The sequence below is a fragment of the Bos grunniens genome, chromosome 17 (assembly GCF_055505025.1).
Source record: "Bos grunniens cultivar Pamir isolate PY7600 chromosome 17, Bosgru_T2T1.0, whole genome shotgun sequence".
NCBI classification, from domain to species: Eukaryota; Metazoa; Chordata; class Mammalia; order Artiodactyla; family Bovidae; genus Bos; species Bos grunniens.
In genome coordinates this window covers 68,190,729-68,216,229 of record NC_141181.1, presented here as the reverse complement: position 1 = coordinate 68,216,229, position 25,501 = coordinate 68,190,729, and the positions used below count along the sequence as shown (strand labels likewise).

Sequence of the window (25,501 nt, the reverse complement as noted above, 5' to 3'; positions counted from 1 at the left end):
AGCTCTGTCCCTTTGGGACTTAGGCCAGTTCCTTAGGGACGAGTTACCAAGTCTGATCTGCGTCCACTGCCCTCTTTAAGTTTTTCCTTCTTGGTATGCCTGGACTCTCAGGGGTGACAGCTCAGAAACATCCCTTTGCTTTAGAAACCCGGTGGAGCTAGCAACACGATTAGCTTTGCCGGAGCCAGCCAGGAGCTGCCAGGGTCTAAGAACTCGGTGGCGCCTCGTCTGCGGGGAACCATTTGGGGTTGTGTTCCCGACACACTCCAATGTCCCCGCAGGTGGGTGTTGTAGCACCTACTTCCCCCAGGGGTTAATAGGCTCTGAGCCGCTGGCAGCCGCTTCCCCAGGGCCCCGCTGGGGGGCGAGCATCCCCAGCACAACCGCCCAGCAGCTGGTTCCCGGGCAGCGGGGCCGCGGGGCCTCCAGCCTGAGCGCCTGGGGCCGGCCGGCTGGGCCTTCTACCCGCGGGGCTCCAGGCGGCCGCGTGGGCCAGCGCGAGTGAACACGCCAGCCATTGTCACGGGCGTGTGTCTTTGCGTGGCAGCCTGCACGGGTGTGTGTGCATCGATCGCGGGGAAGAAGGGGAGGGGGCACTTTGCTTTTTGCGAGATTATTTCCTAATATGGCTCCTTTGTTGAGAACTCACGAAAAAAAAAATCCAGTGGTTCTATCAAAATAAATTGCTATTGGCCCCAGAAATAACGTTTCTAAATGTGGGACTGGTAGCTACCCCAGGACATTCAGGGAGAAAGACAGCTTTCTTCAAGTTGTTGGCGGCTGTAGCTTTGGCTAGGGCTCCGTTTTGCTAACTTGTCTGGTGCTGTTAGGTGAACGCACTGGTTCACTGCATAGCAGGACTCCTCCCCCGCGCGCGCCCTCCCCCCCCCCCCCCCCCCCCCCCGCCCAATACCTAATTTGGCCTGGTTTTTATTGACATTCTTCTGAGGGAAAACATAGTGAACTGTATGTGCTGTGTGCCTCCCCAGCCATGACCTGTCTCTGTTAGCAGCTGCCTGGCGTTTTACTTGAACTAGCTAAACTGACTTCTTTCTTTGTGGCATGATGTGTGATACCATGTTTTACATCAGAGCTGAAATGGAAATTGTGTGAAATGCATGAGAAGATATTGTGCATTTGTTTTATTGCTAGAAAATCTAACAAACACTGCTTCAATATATCCTGGTGAATTGAAAGGTTTTCTTTGCTATCTAATTTGCTATCTGAAACGAAGTCATTTCTACCTCATCCTGAAGTCAGAATCTCTCATATATTAGTTCTTATCATAGAGCTTCTTTCAGTGAGATTGATTTCATGTATTTTAGATAAGAGATCCATGCATCTTCCCCCCCACTCCTGACCTATAAAAATCAGAGTAGGGTGAAGAAAACCCATAGAAGAAATGATATGATCAAGCAATTCAAACATATGCTGTGTATTCCTAGAGCCCTCCCTTCAATTTCTTCTGTATTTGTAAATTGTATATTTATGAGTACTTTTAAAGTGTCTGCAAAATATACATTCATAAATGTCTGTTTTTTCTATTTTACCCAGTACGCAGTAACTTATGTGGTTATGTCTGTGGAAACCCCTCTGGGTACTGGTATTGCTTGAACCACGGAAGTATTATTCTTGGCAGTCAGGTGGATTTCTGGGCTCTGGAAGATTCTGTTTCAAGTGTTAGGATTCACTCTGAAGTATTTACTCACTCTGTGTTACTTAAATTGCTATACCAGAAGGTTGTGTTTATTCACTGCATTCATAATCCCAAATCATCATGTTATAAGGATCCAGATAAAATTCTACAGAGTTCATGGAAGATTAAAAAATAAGCTGAGCTATCAAATACTGTGTGATTATTTGGAGGTGGCTGGAGAACAGTTCTTGTTGCTTCTTCTACATTGGAAACGGAAGCTTCCTTGAAAGAATATTCAACTCCTAGAGGCCACAAATAATTCTTTACAAAGATTATTTTTATTTTTTACACCTGCAAGAATACTCACAGATCCAGTCACTGCCGTGGTCTCCGGCTGGGTATGCTAACACGTTTGTGGTGCTACAGTCACGTGCCATGTGTTTTGTCAAACTGTTTCATAAAAGCCATTTATGCCACACATGCAGAGTGATACTACATTGATGTGATTCAGCAAAGCTAGGACGTTCAGCAGTCGAATACTGATCCAAGCAGCACTGGGTGTAGCTGGGCCTCATGGCTAGGATTGGTTGCTAACTTGCTGTCATGGTGCCCTGTCAGCCACTGCCAGTGCTGGCTTTTGTAAATTCTGGGCTCACCGTAAGACCATGACCATAGGTTCTAAGTTTCTTTGTTTCTAACTGTGCATGCAGCTAGGGTATATGATTGAAAGGGAGCTCTTTACTCTTCTTTCCTCTGCTTATTTGCTGGGTTTAAGTAAATACTAAAATTCAAGATGTGGGCTTTGGAGTATTCAATTAGGGTCTGCTACCTTTTTTTTCACAAAGAAACCACCAGAACATGATTAATCATGTTCCGCCCTCAGGACCAGTGAGGAGCTTAGTTAGCTGTAGCTTTGCTCCCTCACTTCTGGATACTACCACCAAGATGCTCTTCTTCCCTCCCCTTCTTGAAGAAACAGTGATTTCATCTACTTCTGAATTCCTGGAGCATTTAAAATCTATGCTCTTTTAGATAGATTGTGCTTTACTGATAGTAAACCACCCCTCCCCCCACCTTTTTTTAAATCAGCCTCTCAAGTTCCTTGAGTTTAGAAACAATACTTCACACCTCTTTTTTTGGTGCCAAGGATAATACAGTTGCTCAGTAGATATTTATTTGATGTAAAAGTAAATAAGAAATATTGCTTTGTAAAACTTGTATCTGTTTTTAGGGTCGTATGATCTTTAAATGTAAAAAAGTTCAAAATATTTCATTTGGCTCATAGGTATTAGACTGTAGTGGATTATTAAAGAAAACAACAATGTTTTGACACTCACTTCTGATCTTTCGTAGACAATACCAGGGAGGGGACAGCTACACTTTCCACACAGGTTCCATAGTAGTCATTGTTAAGACACACTATCAGGCTCTGTGGACTAGGCTCGGATGCAGGGTCACGATTCTTTTATTAACATAACCTTATTGGCCTGGGAGAATCTGTTTTCCCCTGTTTTTACCTTAAGAGGCGATCATGCAGCACCTTATTTCTATCTTGTATTTGCAGAAATGATAGTAATTAAAATGATCATCTCATAGGAACATGTTTGTTTACAATTCTGAAGTGATTTTTGCTCTTTAAAATCCAAGGATTAGTATCAGATAACACTGTGTAAATAAGACTGCAGTCAAAACTTTCAGGAAAGCTGCTACTGATTGGATTTTTTCATTGCTTATCTAATGTTATTTTACTGTTCACACATAATAAAAGATCATTAATCGGAATATGTCACATAAGCTACATTATGTCATTTGAGAATCATATGATGTATTTATCTTATTATACTTGTCACATTAATATAATGTGAATCTGGCTTCTTAAATGACTTCTCTGATAGGGCTTCATTTAAAAAGCTTATTTCAAAGCTCACTTATAAGGATTGCATCCCATAAATTTGTGTCTTGAAATAGCTTATTACTTTTACTAAAAAAATCGTATTTCAAATCCCTGCACTTTTTCTATAATGAAGTATTTTGTTTTTAGATTAGAAAGCTCAGCTTCAAATTTTAATACAACTATACTAAATTTTGGAGAAGGCAATGGCACCCCACTCCAGTATTCTTGCCGGGAAAATCCCATGGACTGAGGAGCCTGGTGGGCTGCAGTCCATGGGATCGCTAATCGATCGCTTTTGCTAAGTCGACTGAGCAACTTCACTTTCACTTTTCACTTTTATGCATTGGAGAAGGAAATGGCAACCCACTCCAGTGTTCTTGCCTGGAGAATCCCAGGGACGGGGGAGCCTGTTGGGCTGCCGTCTCTGGGGTCGCACAGAGTCGGACACGACTGAAGTGACTTAGCAGCAGCAGCAGCAGCATACTAAATTTTACTTAGTTACCTGCCTAAATGCTGTGCTAGTTGATATTATCATTTTCATTTTGGACCACAGTTTGTTTATAATATAAAATTGAACTTAAAAATAAGCATTGTGACCAAAGCAGTTTTAAAGAGAAGTCTTAGAAATTTCATGATAAAGGTCTTTCTGCAGATCTGTTCTATACATCATTCCTGGATCAGTGCAACCTAGAGACCTAGGTTTTGGTTCTGGCAGTTCCCATGACTTGTGTCCTTGGGCGTGTCATTTAATCTTTGACATCTGACTCCTCACTGTTAGAGTCAAATGCCTCATTGTCACTTGCTGGATATATTGCAAATGACATCCTAATGAGTTTTCTTTTTCTTGTCTCTTTTTTCCTCTGACTTTCCTTCTTTCTTCTTCTAGAATAATTATTTAAAGAAATACACGTATTATTCTCCTTAACATTCTGCGATGTCTCTCTTTTGTCTAGTTGTTGTTATTCAGTTGCTCAGTTGTGTGTGACTCTTTGGAACCCCATGGACTGCAGCATGCCAGGCTTCCCTGTCCTCTACTGTCTCCTGGAGTTTGCCCAAACTCATTTCCATTGAGTTGTGATGATATATAACCATCTCATCCTCTGTCGCCCCCTTCTCCTCCTGGCCTCAGTCTTTCATGGCATTAGGGTCTTTTCCAATGAGATGGCTCTTCACATCAGGTGGCCAAAGTATTGGAGCTTTGGCTTCAGCATCAGTCCGTCCAATGAATATTCAGGACTCATTTCCTTTAGGATGGACTGGTTTGATCTCCTTGCTGTCCAAGGAACTCTCAGGTCTTCTCCAGCACCACAGTTTGAAAGCATCAATTCTTCAGTGCTCTTAATGGTCCAACTCTCACATCTGTATATGACTACTGGAAAAACTATAGGGACTTTGACTATAGGGACCTTTGTTGGCAAAGTGATGTCTCTGCTTTTTAATATGCTCTCTAGGTTGGTCATAGCTTTTCTTCCAAGGAGCAAGCGTCTTTTAATTTCATGGCTGCAATCACCATCTGCAGTGATTTTGGATCCCAAGAAAATAAAACCTGCCACGGTTTCCATTTTTTCCCCCATCTATTTGCCATGAAATGATGGGACCAGATGCCATGATCTTAGTTTTTTAAATGTTGAGTTTTAAACCAGCTTTTTCACTTTTCTCTTTCACTTTCATCAAGAGGCTCTTTAGTTCCCCTTCGCTTTCTGCCATAAGGGTAGTATCATCTGCATACCTGGCAATCTTGATTCCAACTTGTGAGTTGTCCAGCCTGGTATTTCCCATGATGTACTCTGCATATAAGTTAAATACTCAGGGTGACAATATATAGCCTTGACATATTCCTTTCCCAATTTTGAACCAGTTTGTTGTTCCATGACAGATTCTAACTGTCACTTCTTGACCCGCATACAGGTTTCTCAGAAGGTAACTGAGGTGGTCTGGTATTCCCATCTGTTTTAGAATTTTCCATAGTTTGTTGTGATCCACAGTCAGATGCTTAGTGTAGTCAGTGAAGCAGAAGTAGATGTTTTTTGGAATTCCCGTGATTCTTCTATGATCCAGTGAATGTTGGCAATTTGATCTCTGGTTCCTCTGCCTTTTCTAAATCTAACCCTTACCTCTGGAAGTTCTCGGTTCATGTACTGTTGAATCTTAGCTTGAAGAATTTTGAACATGACCTTGCTAGCATCTGAAATGAGCTCAGTTGTGCGATAGTTTGAGCATTCTCTGGTATTGCCTTTCTTTGGGATTGGAATAAAAACTGACCTTTTCCAGTCCTGTGGCCACTGCCAAGTTTTCCAAATTTGCTGACATATTGAGTGCAGCACTTTCACAGCATCATCTTTTAGAATTTGAAATAGCTCAACTGAATTCTATCATCTCTACTAGGTTTGTTCATAGTGATGCTTCCTAAGGCCCACTTGACTTCGTATTCCAGGATGTCTGGCTCTAGGTGAGTGACCACACCATTGTGGTTATCTGGGTCATTAAGACCTTTTTTGTTTAATTCTTCTGTGTATTCTTGCCACCTCTTCTTAATCTCTTCTGCTCTATTAGGTCCTTGCCGTTTCTGTCCTTTTTTTGTGCCCATCTTTGCATGAAATTATAACATCTTACAACTGGGTCACAAGATACCAGTGGAGCAACACCATGGCTGTAAACTACCAGAGTAAATCTTTATTCCCTTCAGCCTGAAATGTTTTTGATCTTGTAAAACTGGTGGGAAAATGGTCATCAATAGAAAACTACTTCCAGGGACATTGGAGTAGCTGGAAATAGCTGATAGACTTGATAAGAAGTGAAGGAAGTCAGTGATGAGGAAATCTGATTTGGCACCTTTACTGTTCAGGAGCTAGCCAGTAAACATTGCCAGTGTGAGCGGCTACAGAGTTTAATTGGCCCAACTTCAAGAAAAGGCTCCAGCAGCCACCTTCATTTTGCTAGTCAGTCACAGAGATGACATGCTGTGGAAAACACAGCAGAAGCAAGAGAAAACCTGAAATCCCGGCTGGCCTTGTCAGCCTTAGCTTCCGCAGTGAATTCATTATGTCATTAATAACAATGTATGTCTCTTAAGACTTTGCTTTTATTGATGTGCTAAACCATGTAGTTTTATTGAAAGCTATAAAAATTATATCATTTAACTGTCATTTTTGGGATATATATGAATCTTTTGTCCTGAACTTTCTTATTAGTCTCCCCTTTTAGATTTTTGTAGCTAAGAGGAATATTCTCACATGATCGAGCCCTCTAACTATATTCCTTTTTCAACAGTTTGTTATTCGTTCTGTTGGAGGGACCTTTGTTATTTTGAGTATTCTATTCTTTTAGCATGTATTGTTAGGAAAAACATAAAATTGTATCCTTTGGTTTACACCTTCAGTGTAATAAACTTAGCATTTCTGGAGAAAGTACCTGAGTACCTGCAATAAACAATGTCAGTTGTCAGCTGCACATAAGCTTTCTGCTGGTAGATGTTTCTCAGTTTGGACTATGAAAGGCTGAAATTTCTATAGCTTATGTCCAGTTGTGTAAGCTAATGTCCATTCATGAATACCTGTATTTCCAGCATTACTTACTTTGGGGGAGGTAATATTTTGGATTTATAGCACATTGGGAGATTAAGGCTTGTGGAAACAGATTTTGAGGTAATTTTGAGTTAGAGAGTAGTTACCATTTGGAACAGGGACAAAGTGGAGTTGGGAACTAGCAGGTCATGGTGGGAACTCTTTGTGTTTGGATACATACTCTCCTAAACACTCAGATATATGTAGACTTAAACCTTGAAAGATAATAGTGGGAGTAGGGAAGGAAGAAAGCTACAAGGAAATTTTGTTGTGCATCTTAGGATAACATATCCTATATTGGCATAACAACATTTATTAGATTAGAGATTGGGTTTTTCAAAGTTGATAAGTGATTTCTTATTTTGACTGGTCCAATATATAAATAGATGTTCCTTGTTTTATGGAAAATCAAAATAACATTTGAACCTAAAAACAGATTGAATGCCAACTGGTTTTATATAACTAAAAACCTTGAGTACCTGTTATATTTATCTGGTTCATTACTTCATTGCTCTGACAATTGTTAAGCATGTTTTATATTTTAAATATTTATAAATGAACATATGGAAATCCACATACTCATTTTTAGGATTATGTTAAATCACGATTATCTGTGAAAAACTGAAATGCTTAAGCCCAGATCTATCAAGTAGTTTTGGAAATAAATTTGTTTTTGAGGAGTGGAAAGAGAATGTCATAGTGAGTGGTAGCGGACTCATGATCATTTTGGTGGACTTTGCAACTTTATTATTTAATAATTCGTTTTTTCCAACAGAGGGTGGGCTGGAGAAATAAAAGATAAATGCAGCCTACTATATTGTTATTAATTTTGGTGAATATATTAGATTGAAGCATGTGAAATTGCTGATGTTTCACCACCTTTTACCTATAAAACTACAAATTTACTTTGGTTCAGTTAGTATTTGATAGGTTAGGAGTGTTGGTGATAAATACTGAAATTAAGACTAAAATAAGTTTGAGGGATTAATTATGAATTTTAATATTCTGTAGTCACCGTAGTTTCCATGAAAAATCACTATGCTATTATTTAACTGTGGGGTTCTTGTGAATTTCTTGTTAGCTCAAACTTAATTCATTAACTGCCAGCCCTTGTTAAATTTCAACCATTCTTTAATATGAAATTTTCTATCTTCTTAAACAGAAGGTACTAAGCTTTTCCAGATTACTCAGGATTATTATCACAAGCATGAATTATTCTACGTTGTCATAATGTAGCACTACTATAGGATAGCTTTTAAGGAATATAGAACTATTTGTTCCTATACTGAATGACCCCAGACTGCTTTTTTATTTCTTTTAAAATACTTTTATGACGTCTTTGTGTGATTTTTACCTTTCTTTCCATGTTGCCCAAAGTAATGCTGCTGCCCTGTGCCTACCTCTTACAGTTTTGTTTTATGTATTTGTTTCCTATCTGTGGTGGGTGAGAAACGCAGCTAACAGCCTTAACTTGTGACTGAAATTAAAGTAAGTAACCTCTGAATGATGGTTTGTCTTATGAGTATTGAACTTGAGAGTATGAACTGTGATTTTATATTTTGACTACTTAGATTTTTTTTTTTTTTAATAATTTCTGGTTTTAGGCAGTGTTTGAGATACTTTAGGTGATTAATAAATGACCTTTTGGTAAGTGAGAATTTGTTATTCTGTTGAATACTGAGTTAGATACTTTTGAGGATGCTTGGTCACAGGGACTGAAAAACATTTTGAATGATTTGATAAATGCCATGTTATTCAAAAGCAGAGACATTACTTTGCCAACAAAGGTCCATCTAGTCAAGGCTCTGGTTTTTCCAGTGGTCATTATGGATGTGATAGTTGGACTGTGAAGAAAGCTGAGTGCCAAAGAATTGATGCTTTTGAACTGTGGTGTTGGGGAAGACTCTTCAGTGTCCCTTGGACTTCAAGGAGATCCAGTCAGTCCATTCTAAAGGAGATCAGTCCTGGGTGTTCCTTGGAAGGACTGATGCTAAAGCTGAAACTCCAGTACTTTGGCCACCTCATGCGAAGAGTTGACTCATTGGAAAAGACCCTGATGCTGGGAGGGATTGGGGGCAGGAGGAGAAGGGGACGACAGAGGATGAGATGGCTGGATGGCATCACTGACTCAATGGACATGAGTTTCGGTGAACTCCGGGAGTTGGTGATGGACAGGGAGGCCTGGCGTGGTGCAATTCCTGGTCACTGAGAGACCTGTTTTGAGTTGGAGTATGGGGTCACTTTGAGGGGATCCTGAGTGAAAAAGAAGTAGCGGGTAGCATCCAGGGAGAACAGGAGAAAAAGATGCTGAGAGTGGAAATGGAGAGAGGTTGTTGACCACAAACTCCATGTACTTTGTAATTTTAAGGTTATGACCAGCTCTAGGTGAGAGTAGATGACACAAAGGACCAAGCATAAGGGAAGAAAAATTAATGATCACTATCCATAAAGACAGAATAACTTATTTGAAAAGTAAAACACTTTATGTAGGTTTCCACAAATTTGAAATAGACCTCGTTGATAATAAATCATATCAGAATATTCTTGTCACTCTTCTGATTATTTCTGATGATAGCTGTGGTTCTCAAGAAATTTTAATGAACCATATAAATGCTTTACCATTTATAGTGGTCATGAAACAAACAATTTAGAAGAATTGGGCTATTTTGGAACCAGTGTTTCTAGTATAACTGTGAGTAAACTATCTGTATTAATTTGAACAGAATTCTGTGACAATTTTTAAAAGTGGATTCATAATATTGATATACATTGTACTCTGTCATTCTGGATTAAGGATGAATGAGAATGTAAAATCCCTAGAGCTAATTTTTAAATTATAAATATAGAATATACTGCTGACATTGAGAAGTTGATTAAAATAGTGTAAAATGTGGAAAAAGTGAGTAGGTTTCCTTATTTTTTTGGTTTAAAATTTAAATGTAAAAACTCTTACTTTAACAGATTGACCAGCCTCAGGAAGGGTCTTAAATGATAAGTTATTGAAAGTGAAAGTTGCTCAGTTGTGTCTGACTCTTTGTGCCTGCATGGATTATACAGTCCATGGCATTCTCCAGGCCAGAATACTGGAGTGGGTTTGCCTTTCCCTTCTCCAGGGGATCTTTCCAACCCAGGGATCGAATCCAGGTCTCCCGCATTGCAGGCAGATTCTTTACCAGCTGAGCCACAAGGGAAGCCCAAGAATACTGGAGTGGGTAGCCTATCTCCTCTCCAGTGGATCTTCCCAGCCCAGGAATCAACCTGGGGTCTTCTGCATTGTAGGTGGATTCTTTACCAACTGAGCTATTATGTGTATTTATGTATGCAAATATAATTAGCGTTTATACTGACTAAATATGGGCTTCCCAGGGGGTGCCAGTGGTAGAGCACCCACCTGCCAGTGCAGGAGATGTAAGAGACTTGGGTTCAGTCCTGGGTTGGGAAGACCTCGTGGAGTAGGAAATGGCAACCCACTCCAGTATTCTTGCCAGGAGAACCTCATGGACACAGGAGGCTGGTGAGCTGCAGTCCATAGTGTCACAAAGAGTCAGACACTACTGCAGTGACTTAACATGCACACACTGACCAGATAAACTAGGGAAGATTGATAGGCACAGAGATTATAATATTACTGTGGATGAGTTTTAAACGCTAATTATACAAATGTTCAATTTTTGATTAAATAAAACCAGATATTATTTCAGAGTTTAAAAAAGTATGTTTTCTTAATGGACTTGGTAGCTCTTTCTGTAAAGAATCGGCCTGCCAGTGCAGGAGATGTGGATTCGATCCCTGGGTCGGGAAGATCCTCTGGAGAAGGAAATGGCAACCCACTCCAATATTCTTGCCTGGGAAATCCCATGGACAGAGGACTGTTGGGCTGCAGTCCATAGGGGTCACAAAAAAGTCGGATATGACTTAGTAACTAAACAACAGCCACAACAAAGCCCTTCTAGCGGTAATTTCAATAATAATATTAAAAATAAAATTTATTTTAAATGATCAAATTAGTAAGCATTTATTAAAGCTGTTTGAGATACAAATATGAATAAAATACATTTCCTCTAGAAGGGAGCATATGACATGTGCACAAATGTCTAAAATGTGAGGTGGCAGATGTTAAGCATCACCAGAGAAAGTAACTAAGAGGCGAGGACACAGCTGAGTTGGTGAGAAGGGGAAGGGTTTGAAGTTTGGGGTAGGAATTAGTCAATCAAGAGAGTTTGCATGGTGGGTTGGCGTTTCAGTTAGACTTGGTGGGCTTGCCAGAGGAGGAGGAGGAGACAATTCCAGGCAACAAGAATAATGAAGGGAGAGGCAAGCTCTCAGCATGTTTTTACAGCATGGTAAGGCATCCCAGTTTGGCTGGAGAATAGATTTCAAATGCCAGCTGAAATCCAGACAGTAATTGGCCCCAAAGATGGGGAATTAGGTTTTCACATGCTTCTTCTCCTCACAATGCTCGATGAGTAACTGCTTTTTCTCACCCTTTCTTATTAAAGGGAAATGAACAACTGAGTAGGTTGTAAACGATGGGATTTTATTTGGCTCTGCAAGGATTTTTATAAATACTGCAGCAACTGTTTACATGTTTTTCATGATTGCTCTATGTATATCAGAATGATTCTCCTCTTTGTTTCATGCATAAGTCCGCATTTGAGTCAAGTGTATCTTTGAACGTTTGCCATTCTCATTTTGTTTGTAATCCTTTGGGTAGTATAAGTTACCTGATGATAGGAATATCATAAATTTGGAATTCCAAGTCTTTCCAACTTTAGAATGTCATCTCTTTACTACACATATTATGTAGAACTGTTAAACAATCAGTTTGAGGCCTGTAGCACAATTCATAAAACAACAGTCTCTCCTGTATTTCCAAATAAAGTATTTGATGGGAATGATATTTGCAGAATGTGCTGTAGTGGTAAATTTAGAGAGTACAAGATAATTACTTGTAATTATGGCAATTTCTGTAAGGGAAATCATCTTAATTTATTCCTACCAAGAAATAGAATTGCGCTACTCATAGTATTTGAATCTTTTTAGGAGATTAATGCTGTGTGCCTTCATTAGTTTGAATGGACATTACAGCTTTTCACTACATCGGAAATTACCCCTTTAATTCACATTTCTGTTGGAATTTCTGTTAAGCAGTCTTTACTTAAAAAAAAAAATTGTATTCCAGAGCTCTTGTTGGAAAGAACTTATATATCTACCCTAAGTAAATTGTGAAAGAATAATACAGTTCTACTAGGAGAATAAACTTCCAAAATCAGAGTCTGGAAGGTGAAGAGAGTCTTTGACTCATATTTTGTGCATTCTCCTGTCATGCTATTCCCTGAAGATTTTAAGCTTTAGATGGCCTTTAGGCTGATGGGTAATTGCTGTAGCTTTAAAGGAATGCTGTTATCTCTGGGCATTTTTGTGAAGACAGAATTCTGACTACTTTTTAATATATTTAATTATACCATCTGGGAAAGATAACGTGTGTGTAGTTAAGACAGAGAAAACTGGAGTGGGAAGAATGGGCTTATACTAGAATATAATTAATTGGAAAGGATATTGAAAAAGAAATGATGGACATATGTCTGCGTAGGTGACAAAGGTGCTCAGTATAGGAAGTTAACTCCTTTTTAGGCTGTGATTGTCTACAAAAAAAAAAAAGTGGTTTCAGTCTTTAGAGCTTTTGTGGTGGCTTTATAAAATTCGGAGCTTTTCAAGTAGCACCTGTTTCTTTACCTCTTAGAGGAATTTCTTTTGGCTGCAGTGAGCTGAGAATGGTGCCTTAGTGCTGAAATTTCTGTCTCTCCTGCTGCCATGTGCAGTGCTCAGCAGCAGTCAGAAGTCAGGCTTAAGTACAGCAGCTTCTAGGTATCCTATCCCCTCCACTAAGGCCTAAACTTGTAGTCAAAACTTGGGGTCAGTTGATTGAATAATTATTTCAATATGCACTTATTGAGGGCCTGGGGTGTACCACATGCTGGCTCTTTATACCATGGAGAGGAAAAATCAGTAATACTTAATGGTATTATTATTCCAAAATTTCAGATATTCAGTTAATCCTTATGAATGTTCGCTAATTAAGGTAGTAATTATTGAATTTGAGAGAATCAATTAATTTACTAACTATAAACACTCTAGTAATTTATGAAGTGTTAGATTCAGATATCATATAAACCCCATTCTCAAGGAGCTTACAGTCTAGACAGGAAGTTAGATGAGAAAATAAATTACTTCAATACAATATGATAACAGTAGTACCATATATAGAGTGCTGTGGGAACACTGAAAATCAGGAGAAAGAAGGAAGAGGAGGTGGGATGAGCTAAGCATTGACCTATATGTGGAAGTTGTCTAGGTTAATAACCACCACGTATTTTCTGTAGTACAGACTTTCTTACCACCTACCCTTTCATTTTTACTAAAGTGACTTAAAGGTAACTAAACTAATTGTAAAGGAATTCCCCATTTGTATTTCATTTATTACTCTCATGTTGTCATATTGTTGTTCATAGCTTGATTTCCTCTTAAATACTTCTGGAAGATTAATGCATTTTGTACATATTCACCTCTAAGTAGATTAGTTTTTGCAGTTGGATTCTTAATAAAATGAGTGCTATCTCAGTCCTCCCCCCCCAGCTTTTGACCTTATGGCATAATGTCCTCTTTTTTAAAAAAAAATTAGTATACATATGTTGTAGGAAGGGGGAAGCCCCCCTACAGGGCCCCAAGAGCAAACACTTGTCTAACACTTGGAAAAGAATTGTCCAAGGAGACAGTGCTGACAAAGCAAGAGATTTTATTGGGAAGGTCACCCGGGTGGAGAGTGGTAGGGTAAGGGAACTCAGGAGAAAGAGACCTCCGCCCCAATTCCCAAAAAGTATCTTGAGTATGAAGTCTCTCAGAGGGGAGTTGTTAGGAGAAGCACTCTGATTAAAACCACCCACCCTGGCCGGGCACCATAGTAACCATTCACATGAGTTGTTTTATGACAGGACATCCTGGTAAAGAATACAGAACTAATAAGCCACCACCACCCAGAAGAGTTCAGGAAAGGTGGAAAGGAGACACCGCATGTCCGTCCACTTCCCAGAATCCTTCCCGCTAGCATCCATCTTTGTGTGCGCCACCAGGAGAGATTCTGAATTAAAATGATTGGCCAAAGACCACCCGGAAACTAATCCCATCACCATAAAACCCGAGACTGCAAGCCACGCGGCAGAGCTGTTTTCTTGGGTTCCCTTACCCTACTGCTCTCCACCCGCGTGCCCTTCCCAATAAAATCTCTTGCTTTGTCAGCACGTGTCTCCTTGGACAGTTCTTTTCTGAGTGTTAGACAAGAGCCTGCTCTTGGGGCCCTGTAGGGGGGCCTCCCCCTTCCTACAACACGTACACCTTTTGAATATATTACGCCTATATTAAGTTTTTTCCCTTTTTTTTTAAATTTAGGAAAACAGTTCTTAAAGTGCACTCCACTGGATTCACTGAAGAGGAAAAAAAATCTGTGGTTAAATAAATTTAGAAGAGGTATACCCACATTATCTCCTTTGGCATATTGTGAGGGTTCTGAGAAGTCCTATAATTAGAAAAGAAAGACTGAAGAGGAGAAGAGAGACTTCTTTACCTTTATTCAATTAGTTATTTCCCACGTATGGCCTCTTTTTAAAATAACATGAAAATATATGTGTTGGGAACTGCTTTATTAACATATCTGTATTTTGGATTAGATATAAAAATTCATATACATAGTCAATATGGAAATATTCTTTTCTTATGGCTGAAATTAATTAGAAGGAAATAGAAGAAGGCAAGAGAAGGAAATAAAATGAGAAGATTATAGGGATAGAGAAAAGTGAGGAAAAAATACTGGTAGCAGCTGGAACGTAAAAACAAAAACTTATCTTGTAAGTTATAAAATGTTATTAAAATGTGACGTAGTAAAGTCTCCTTATCAGGTTCCTGGATTTAACATTTTCCTGGAGATACGAACATATTGCTATGTGCCAAGCTATTTTTCTCACATTCAATTTTTTACAGCACTTAAAACATTTCCCTACTGTTTTTCCTGAAAAATATTATGAGGGTTTCACTTTGTTATTAAAGGACTAAAAAAAATTTTAACAATACAAAGTTAGATAAGAGGGTGTAGTTCCCTTTGTCAGTTTCACAATTGGGAAAACATTTTCTCTTCCTGACTTTTTAAGGGGCCATAAGTTTGAGGTGGTATGAAAAGAGTCGCTAAGTGTGATGCTGCCTACAGCAGTGTGAACTGTAGTAATCTGTCTTTAAGTCATGAATGAGGATATGAATTGCTCAATTGTTTGAACTTCTTTTGATGGAGTGCTGTCATTCTTTTGAAACTCTGGTGGGATGAAAGGCCATTCCTGAGCTTGATTAAGGGGAGGTCAAGGAGAGTCATTGAGTCTGTTCACCTTAGTCTTAACCAGGTAGCATAGAACAGGACTCTTAACAGTGGGCGTGTGCCCTAAACCTTGTCAAAATATTCTGGTTAGCTCCTGTGTGGTGCATCCCCAAGTGATCCCTTTACAGCAAAGTAGCCTTAGGATGTAGAAGAAAAGAAACTTGGGAAGCTGTAGAGATGCTTTGGGGTTAGAATGTAGCTAGTTTAGGAATTAGAATGACCTGAATACAACTCCTGGGGCAAACCACCTAACTATGAGAAGGTAGCTTTAGAATGTTGACTGTGTGAGTCAGTCAATTTAATTGAATTAGTTAAATTAATTAATAATATTCTGTGCGTAGTTTTTTTAACCTTGGCATTTTGAGTCTTTTTGAGAATGTTGTTAGCTGCAACCGAAGAGACAAAAGGAAGATTTTGTTACTGTTTTCCTCTGCTTTCACTAGTTGGGTCTTTTGCTTAACAGTTGTTTACCAAGTGCCTATTGAAGTTGGGGAACGCAACACATGTCTTGGTACCAGTGAGATGGTGCCGGCCACTATCGACATGAACAGACCCCAGGGGAAAGTGAGACCGAGGAGATATCGTTAGACTCTGTTGTTTCAGTGAGGAAGTTTCCCTTACTCTGTTGCATCTCAGCTTGCCTAAATGGAACTTGTTCTTCAAAACTTTCTTCAAGCCTTTCTGTCCAAGAGGCTCCCTGAGACCCCCATTTCACTGATTTAACCCTTATTAGAACAATTTTTGCTGTTTGATCAGTTGATCAGTGAATTGATTGATTAGTACATTTTGTTCAACATGTGTTTGTTACACACAGTGTATCAGCCATACAACATATCAGGAAGGAACTATCTTGGATCAAATCTTTAGTGAGCTAATTCTTCATTGCTTATTGCTTGTTTATATCTGTTTCTCTCACTAGATTTACACCTCCTAAAGGCTCTTACTCATTTTCTCTCATGTGCCCAATATAGTACTTGACTGTCCAAGGCATTCAGCAAGTGCCCTTGAATATATTGAATTTGTTTTCATTTCTGACACAGACTGAAGATTCATGGATATCGTTTCATTAGAGTTGAAACTTACATATAGACTTATTTTGGAGGAAACCAGAGATCTTACAGCTTATATTGTGACACATCCAGCTGTATGTAGTCAGTCAGTTACAGATGAATTCATATTCTGATACTTTTTATGTTAGCTTACAAGTCACTGAACTATTGTGCCTTACTTTATAGCCTATTTTATATAAACTAAATAACTGAAGAAGTATGTTTTAGAAATATAATTGGTAATAGAAACAAAGGGTTGAATCTTTGTTTATATGCACAGTGATTTAGTAAGCAATAGAGTCAGATGTCAAAAGGTTTTTAGGTCACTGGTTGAGTAGCATTGTGGTTTATTATTTACCTTTTGCCTACCACAAATGTTCTTCTAATCCAAGAACCCAGAGTAAATGTTTGCTGAGAGTCTCTGCAATGCCTAAACAATGAAATATTCACATGCTTTAGTGGTAGCAAAATTGAACGACATACAGCTGCCAGCAGCCATTCCTTACTGATTTAATCCAGGAGGTTTGTGAAAGGGGAACATATGGATAGGAGCTAACTGGAAATTAGCAAAGATCTAAATGTTTGACTAAATGTGGTTATAGTTTGGTATGGTAAAGCCAAGAGGTGAGAAATCACCTCCTCTCAAAGCCAAGTGGTAAGAAAGAACTTTACTAGAAACAGCTAAGACACAAACACAGAATTAGATATGAGATGCTTTTACCTGGGACTATATTAAAAGGAAATTGTTATCAGACTTATACTGTGGCCTGGATGAAGAGATAATCTTCACAATAGCCTAAAAATGGCACTATATTTACCAGAGTATAGTTGAGAGGCATATATTAGTTATAGTACAGTGTTCTGAGTATTCTGATGAAAGTGTGTACTATGGATCATGGATTGGCTAAGAAAGGAGTGTGAGGGAAATAGAGATGGTTTCCCACACTTGAGGGAGGTGGGAAGGTTTCATTTTGGGCAGGCCATCACCATAGGCAAAGGCAAGAAGATGTTAAACAGTAAGACACATGTATTTATTTATGTATTGTGGGAAGGTAAAGTGTGTGGTGCAAATAATTATTCAGAGCCTAATTTCCTTGTGAAAGGACAATCTTTTATTGCATCTTTTTATGTGCAGTTATTAGGTATCTTTTTCAAGTTATTTCATAGGGTTACTTATACATAAGTATGCCAAAGCACCTGTCATTTCCAGATGTAATTTCAAGAGTTAAATTGTTCTAGAGATCCCAAAGAGTGATATAGAAATTTGTGATCTTGATAAAGCATGCACTGCCCATGTGCCACCTGTGAGTTGCTTAGCTAATGAGTGAGTATAGCTGGCTACCCAGCAACCTTGTATTCAACCATTTGGTAAATATACCCACATTTGGGTTACTGCCAGTGTAAACTGACTTTTCCCTGCTATGCACCATCCTTCTCCACCACCATCCTTCTCTTTATCATGATGGTCTATGTGCTGTATAGTGGCCCTCATCAGCCCTTGGAAGCACTAATTTTTTAAAAAATTTTTTTACATTAAAAATTTTTAATTTTTAAAATTAAATTTATTTTTAATTGAAAGATAATTGCTTTACTGTATTGTGTTGGTTTCTTAATTTATTTTTAATTTAAGGATAATTGTTTTGCAATGTTGTGTTGGTTTCTGCTGTACAACAGTGTGAATCAGCCATAAGTATAACATATCCCCTCCTTCCTGAGCCTCCCTCCCAACCTCCCCACTGCCCACACCTCTAGGTTGTCACAGAGCATTGGTCTGAACTCTCTTTATTTTACAGCAACTTCCCACTAGCTTTCTGTTTTATACATGGTAATGTCTATATTTCAGTGCTACTCTCCTAACTGGCCCCACCCTCTTCTTCCCCTGCTGTGTGCATAAAGTCCGTTCTCTACATCTATATCTCTATTCCTGTCCTGCAGATAGATTCATCAGTACCGTTTTCCTAGATTCCATATATGTGCATTAATATATGATATTTGTTTTTCTCTTTCTAACTTACTGCGCTCAGTATAACAGGCTCTTGGTTCATCCACTTTAGTTCAGCTGACTCAAACTTGTTCCTTTTTACAGCTGAGTAATATTCCATTGTATATATGTATCACAGCTTCTTTATTCATTCATCTGTTGATGGACATCTTGATTGGAAAGTACTATTCTTGTTTTGTACACACAGATAAGGTTAATGTAGCTACTATAATGATGCAACTTAATGGACTTTAGAGTTTGTTTGGATAGAAGGACTTATTTTAATGGCATCATAAATTACTTTAGTTCACTATTTATAGAATCAAGAGTCTGAAAGGGGTCACCTAAAATTTTCAGTCATGTTTTATTGAATTTTGTGGAGGAAGCTATATGCTGTAGTATCTTTTGCAAATTGGAGGAATTAGAATGATCCAAAGATCTTTAGGAATGTCAGGGACATGCAGTGGTTTTTAAGTTCTTGACTATTAATCTAGAATATTTTTCTTATCAGATACATGGTTTGTAATACCTGTATTTCTTCATGAAAAATACTGAACTGTGCGGTCAGTATTTTGAGTGAAGAGGTAGGTGACTGGAAATAAGAAAATGGCAATTTGTATTATTCATTGATAGGAATTATTTATAATGTTATCAATGTATTTAAAAATACATATAATTGATTTTAAAAATAAAAATTAGACTTTTAATGTTTAGGGAATAAGGGCTTTCTCTTCTGGGTTTCAAAATGCTTTTAAGCTTCTTATTGAGGCCTGAATAAAATTAAACTTATGTAATATTATTGAATGGCAAAAGGTGCAGACTACATGGAACTCAGATACATTCAAAGTTTTAAATCACAAGTGAAAAGATGTGATCATAGTTTGTGGGGTCCATTGTGTTGTGCTGTGTTAGTCACTCAGTCGTGTCCGACTCTGCGACCCCATCCATGGACTGCAGCCCTCCAGGCTCCTCTGTCCATGGGGATTCTCTAAGCAAGAATACTTGAGTGGGTTGGCAGGCCCTCCTCCAGGGGATCTTCCCAACCCAGGGATCAAACCCAGGTCTCCCACATTACAGGCAGATTCTTTCCCATCTGAGCCATCAGGGAATCCCAAGAATACTAGAGTGGAAAGCCTATCCCTTCTCCAGGGGAACTTCCCGACCCAGGAATCAAACCGGGGTCTTCTGCATTGCAGGTGGATTCTTTACCAGCTGAGCTACCAGGGAAGCATGATTCAAAAACAAACAAAAAAAGCTTTAGATCACTGAAATCCATCTGAAATTCATCCATACATTTGCCCATTTCAATATAGAACCGGTTATTGCTCATCAGAATCATTTAGCAGGGACATCATTGAAGTATAAAGTGAGAGCTCTACAGCCTGCTTTTCATGTTGTTGAGCATTGTATTATTACTGTTACAGTGTTGAGTATAACATTTACTGCTTTGTTGACTTAACAGAGATACTTCATTTACTCCTTTCCTCTTAAAAATAGTCATTTAAAATTTTAAAGAGAAATACACTGAAGACCATAACATCCATGTCAAATGTTTAAAATTTATATTAGACAATGTATCTTGCTTTTTTTCCCCTTGACTAGGCATTATTGTAACTCTTCTTGATTTAAAATAGCAACTATAGGCATTTTGATAAATGCCTTAAAGAATCATTTCTTGTGTGTTATTTTTTGTGCAGATAATCAGCCATAAATTAATAATTACTGCTAGTATGTATGGAAAAACATTCCAGCCTCATTAGTCAACAGAGAAAAACAATGCAGGTTTTTTTGGAGGGGGAGATTGCCCTCATTTCTTTTGATATTGTGCCTATTTATAACTTTCTTCAAAGAGTCAGTAAATTACCATGTAAAGTAGAATCAAAACAATTCTTTTTGAAGATCTCACTCTATTATTTATATTTTCCTTGATTGAGACAAATTAGTTTTCTAGTGTTGAAATGTTATGTGTTTAATTTTGAAAGACAGCATACATTGAGAATGCTTTTGGATGTTGTGTGTAAGAATGGAACAGGATAGGATGTGCCAATTCCATTTCTATAGTTAGTGGATGCAGGACAAAAGGAATGAAGAAAGTAAGAAAGAAATGCTTTGAAAATACATGGGAGCACAGTTTGAGGCCATAGAGTATCTTTAGAGACTGATTTGTCAGGTAAACCAGGAATATTGTGGCTCTTTCCTGAACATCTGGTTTCAGTTCAGTCGCTCAATTGTGTCCAACTCTGCAACCCTTTGGACTGTAGCACTCCAGGCCTCCCTGTCCATCACCAACTCCCAAGTTTACTCAAACTCATGTCCATTGAGTTAGTGATGCCATTCAACCGTCTCATCCTCTGTTGTCCCCTTCTTCTCCTGCCTTCAATCTTTCTCAGCATCAGGGTCTTTCCAAATGAGTCAGCTCTTTGCATCAGGTGGCCAAAGTATTGGAGTTTCAGCTTCAACATCAGTCCTTCCAGTGAAAACTCAGGACTGATTTCCTTTAGGATGGACTGGTTGGATCTCCTTGCAGTCCAAGGGACTCTCAAGCATCTTCTCCAACACCACAGTTCAAAACATCAATTATTCAGTGCTCAGCTTTTTTAATAGTCCAACTCTCACATTCATATATGACTACTGGAAAAACCATAGTCTTGCCTAGACAGACTTTTGTTGGCAAAGTAATGTCTCTTCTTTTTAATATGCTATCTATGCTGGTCATAACTTTTCTGCCAAGGAGCAAGCGTCTTTAAATTTCATGGCTGCAGTCACCATCTACAGTGATTTTGGAGCCCCCCAAAATAAAGTCAGCCACTGTTTCCCCATCTATTTGCCGTGAAGTGATGGGACCGGATGCCATGATGTTAGTTTGCTGAATGTTGAGCTTTAAGCCAACTTTTTCACTCTCCTCTTTCACTTTCATCAAGACGCTTTTTAGTTCTTCTTCACTTTCTGCCATAAGGGTGGTGTCATCTGCCTGTCTAAGGTTATTAATATTTCTCCCGGCAACCTTGATTCCAGCTTGTGCTTCTTTCAACCCAGCGTTTCTCATGATGTACTCTGCATGTAAGTTAAATAAGCAGGGTGACAATATACAGCCTTGATGTACTCCTTTTCCTATTTGGAACCAGTCTGTTGTTCCATGTCCAGTTCTAACTGTTGCTTCCTGACCTGCATACAGATTTCTCAGGAGGCAGGTCAGGTGGTCTGGTATTTCCATCTCTTGAAGAATTTTCCACAGTTTATTGTGATCCACACAGTCAAAGGCTTTGGCATAGTCAATAAAGCAGAAATAGATGTTTTTCTGGAACTCTCTTGCTTTTTCCATGATCCAGCGGATGTTGGCAATTTGATCTCTGGTTCCTCTGCCCTTTCTGAAACCATCTTGACCATCTGGAAGTTCACGGTTTACATATTGCTGAAGCCTGGCTTGGAGAATTTTGAGCATTACTTTACTAGCGTGTGAGATGAGTGCAATTGTGCGGTAGTTTGAGCATTCTTTGGCATTGCCTTTCTTTGGGATTGGAATGAAAACTGACCTTTCCCAGTTCTGTGGCCACTGCTGAGTTTTCCAAATTTGCTGGCATATTGAGTGCAGCACTTTCAGAGCATCATGTTTCAGGATTTGGAATAGCTCAACTGGAATTCCATCATCTCCACTAGCTTTGTTCATAGTGATACTTCCTAAGGCCCATTTGACTTCACATTCCAGGATGTCTGGCTCTAGGTGAGTGATCACACCATTGTGATTATCTGGGTTGTGAAGATCTTTTTTGTACTGTTGAACATCTGGTTTATTGGTCAGTAATAGCACTAGCCTCTGCCGGTCACACTGGAGAAGGAAATGGCAGCCCACTCCAGTGTTCTTGCCTTGAGAATCCCAGGGATGGGGGAGCCTGGTGGGCTGCCGTCTGTGGGGTTGCACAGAGTCGGACACGACTGAAGTGTCTTAGCAGCAGCAGCAGCAGCAGCTGCAGGTCACACACAGCTATACAGCAGAGTAAGGTCTGTACTTACACCATTTTAGTGGTAAATAATTTTTTTATTTGGTCAGTCATAAATTTGATACATAGTTTTTGGATAAAATGTGGCATTATAGATTTGAGTATATATTGGTTAATATATAGCCAAAAGAGGGCCAAAAGTAGACATATACTTTCTTTCCAGGTGTATCTCAGCTAAAATTGTTTAAAATGTCAAGTTTCTTGGTTTTGTGATTATAAAAACAGAATTAAATTGTTTTCCTTCAAGTGCTTAGGGAGAAAAAAAATTCAGAGTTAAGGCATGTGCATGTTCTCCCTCTCAATCTCTATATTTTTAAGAGTAGTTTTGAGAATTATTGCAGCTGGAGAGAAGAGAAACTACCAGGAAAATACTTAAGTTTCACTTGGTGTTTGTATTTAGTAATTCCTAATTGGTATCAAGGTTAGAAAAAGAAACCTGTTTTTTCAAAGAGATGTACTTGAACTTTTGCATTATACTCTTTTTTTTTTTTTGGATTTTTTTTTTCTCTAATTTTATTTTATTTTTAAACTTTACATAATTGTATTAGTTTTGCCAAATATCAAAATGAATCCGCCACAGGTATACATGTGTTCCTCTTTTTATTTATTTTTTTATTACTGCAGTACTACTTAATTAGTTAATAGTGAATTGAAAATAGTTATTTAATATGGAGGGAGAGAAAGAGGCATGTTTATTACTCAAGATGAGCAGTTAGTCATCTGGCCAAAAGCTTTCATCTGTCTTCTTTTACAATTAAAACAAAAATCAATTAGTCCTGTCAATCAGCAGTCATCTGGGGTGATGACAAGGGCTGTACAAATACCAGTAGCAGCTGCCAAAGAATCCAACTTGCCTAACATGATAAGATTGGTAACTTGAATTACCTAACTTCTTATAAATCTTAAATTAATATCCCATAATAGGGATTTGGGGACATTTACTTATAATCATCTGTAGCTTCTTTTCTTGAAAATACACTCGGTCTTAGTCTTATTTAGAACTGCACTTGGGAAAATAGAATTCTAAGCTATTTGGATATTTCTAATACTTGGAAGAAATGAAACAGAACCTGTATAATCTTACATTTAGAATATAACTCTGAGATTTTATTTTAAGTGAAATAAGCAATTTCTTTGTCATGGTCAGTTTGCTTATAAGTCAGTGCTTTGGTTTAACCAGAATGCTGACATACCATGCCTAGAGGTGGTGGTTTTCTTATTTAGATTGTTGATTTGCTGTTTTAACATCATGTTTTCAACAAGCGTCTTGAATCATCAGTGTTTCTTAATAATGCCCCCCACAGAAAGAAAAGACAAATTCTGTTCTGGTTTATAAGTTTAGTTCAATTAAACAAATATGTATGGAACATCTGCATTGAGCAAGGAATTAGATGCAAGGAGTAGATACAGAGATTCAGTTGGTAAGGTTCCATGTGTCACAGAGATTAATTTTTTGCTAGGGTGACCAATAAGCAACCCTTTGTAATACAGGAAGAATATAAGGAGTGTAAAGTGCTGTGGAACACAGGGGAGGGAGCAGTTACTGCTGAGGGATCAGAGACGGCTTATTGGAAGAATTTGCATTTTAATTTGTCATGAACAATGGGTAGAATTTCAAGAAGTAGATATAGGAAAGTATTTTAAAACAGTGATGTTCTTTTTCTTTTCTCAGGTAATAAGTTTGAAAGAAGAAAATGGTGATACAGTGAGCAATTTATGGCTTCACATAGTTACATAGAATTTTTGGTTCTGATTCTATATTTAATATGGGATTCTTACACCTGGCCAATCATTATAATTGTCTAGGCTTAGGAGTTTTAAAAACTATATGTTCCTGGACTTTGCTCTCAGTCTGTCTCAGTAGATGTGGGGTAGGGTTCAAGATTCTAAGTTCCTTGTGATTCTGCCTTGCCAGGTTTGGAAGATAACATTCCTTATGAGCTTTCATTGCTCACTCAAAATACAGTTTTCCTCTTTTCATTCCTGTTTTCCCCAATCAAAACAAAACAAATGGGCATGTTTCAGCCTATGCCTAGTTATTTGATTCTTGAAATTTCAATGTTTAAGTGGAATTGGAGTTTATTGTTGGTTATAGACTCAGCGACTTCACTTTCACTTTTCACTTTCCTGCTTTGGAGAAGGAAATGGCAACTCACTCCAGTGTTCTTGCCTGGAGAATCCCAGGGACGGGGGAGCCTCGTGGTCTGCCGTCTATTGGGTCGCACAGAGTCGGACACGACTGAAGCGACTTAGCAGCAGCAGCAGCGTAGGCATGTAAGAGTCTCTATGGTGCAATCGGTTAGCGCGTTTGGCTGTTAACTGAAACGCTGGTGATTTGAGCTCACCCGGGGACGCCCTCCTCTACTATCTTGGGCTTCCCTGGTAGCTCAACTGGTAAAGAATCCACCTGCAACGCAGGAGACCCTGGTTTGATTCCTGGGTTGGGAAAATCCCTGGAGAAGGGGTAGGCTACCCATTCCAGTATTCTTGGGGTTTCCTGGTAGCTCAGCTGGTATAGAATCTGCCTGCAGTGTGGGGGACCTGGGTTTGATCCCTGGATTGGGAATATTATTATTGGGCTTCCCTGATAGCTTAGTTGGTAAAGAATCCACCTGCAGTGCAGGAGACCCAGTTTGATTCCTGCATTGGGAATATCCCCTGAAGAAGGGATAGAGTTCCCACTCCTGTATTCTTGGGCTTCCCTGGTGGATAAGGTGGTAAAGAATCTGCTCACAATGCAGGAGACCTGGGTTCAATCACTGGGTTAGGAACATCCTTTGGAGGAGGGCCTGACAACCCACTCTGGTATTCTTGCTTGGAGAATCACCTTGGACATAGGAGCCTGGTGGGTTACAGTCCATGGGGTCGCAAAGAGTCAGACATGACTGAGTGACTAAGCACATAGTCAGAGTGACTAGGCACATAGTTACTCAATAAATTTTTGTTGAGTAGATGTTGTAC

The 25,501-nt window shown here is 38.9% G+C and overlaps 1 protein-coding gene across 1 annotated transcript in view; it reads left to right on the top strand.

The window, feature by feature from the left end:
• Positions 1 to 25,501, top strand: part of TTC28 (tetratricopeptide repeat domain 28) — a 410,194-nt gene that overhangs the window by 894 nt on the left and 383,799 nt on the right. The window lies entirely within an intron of this gene.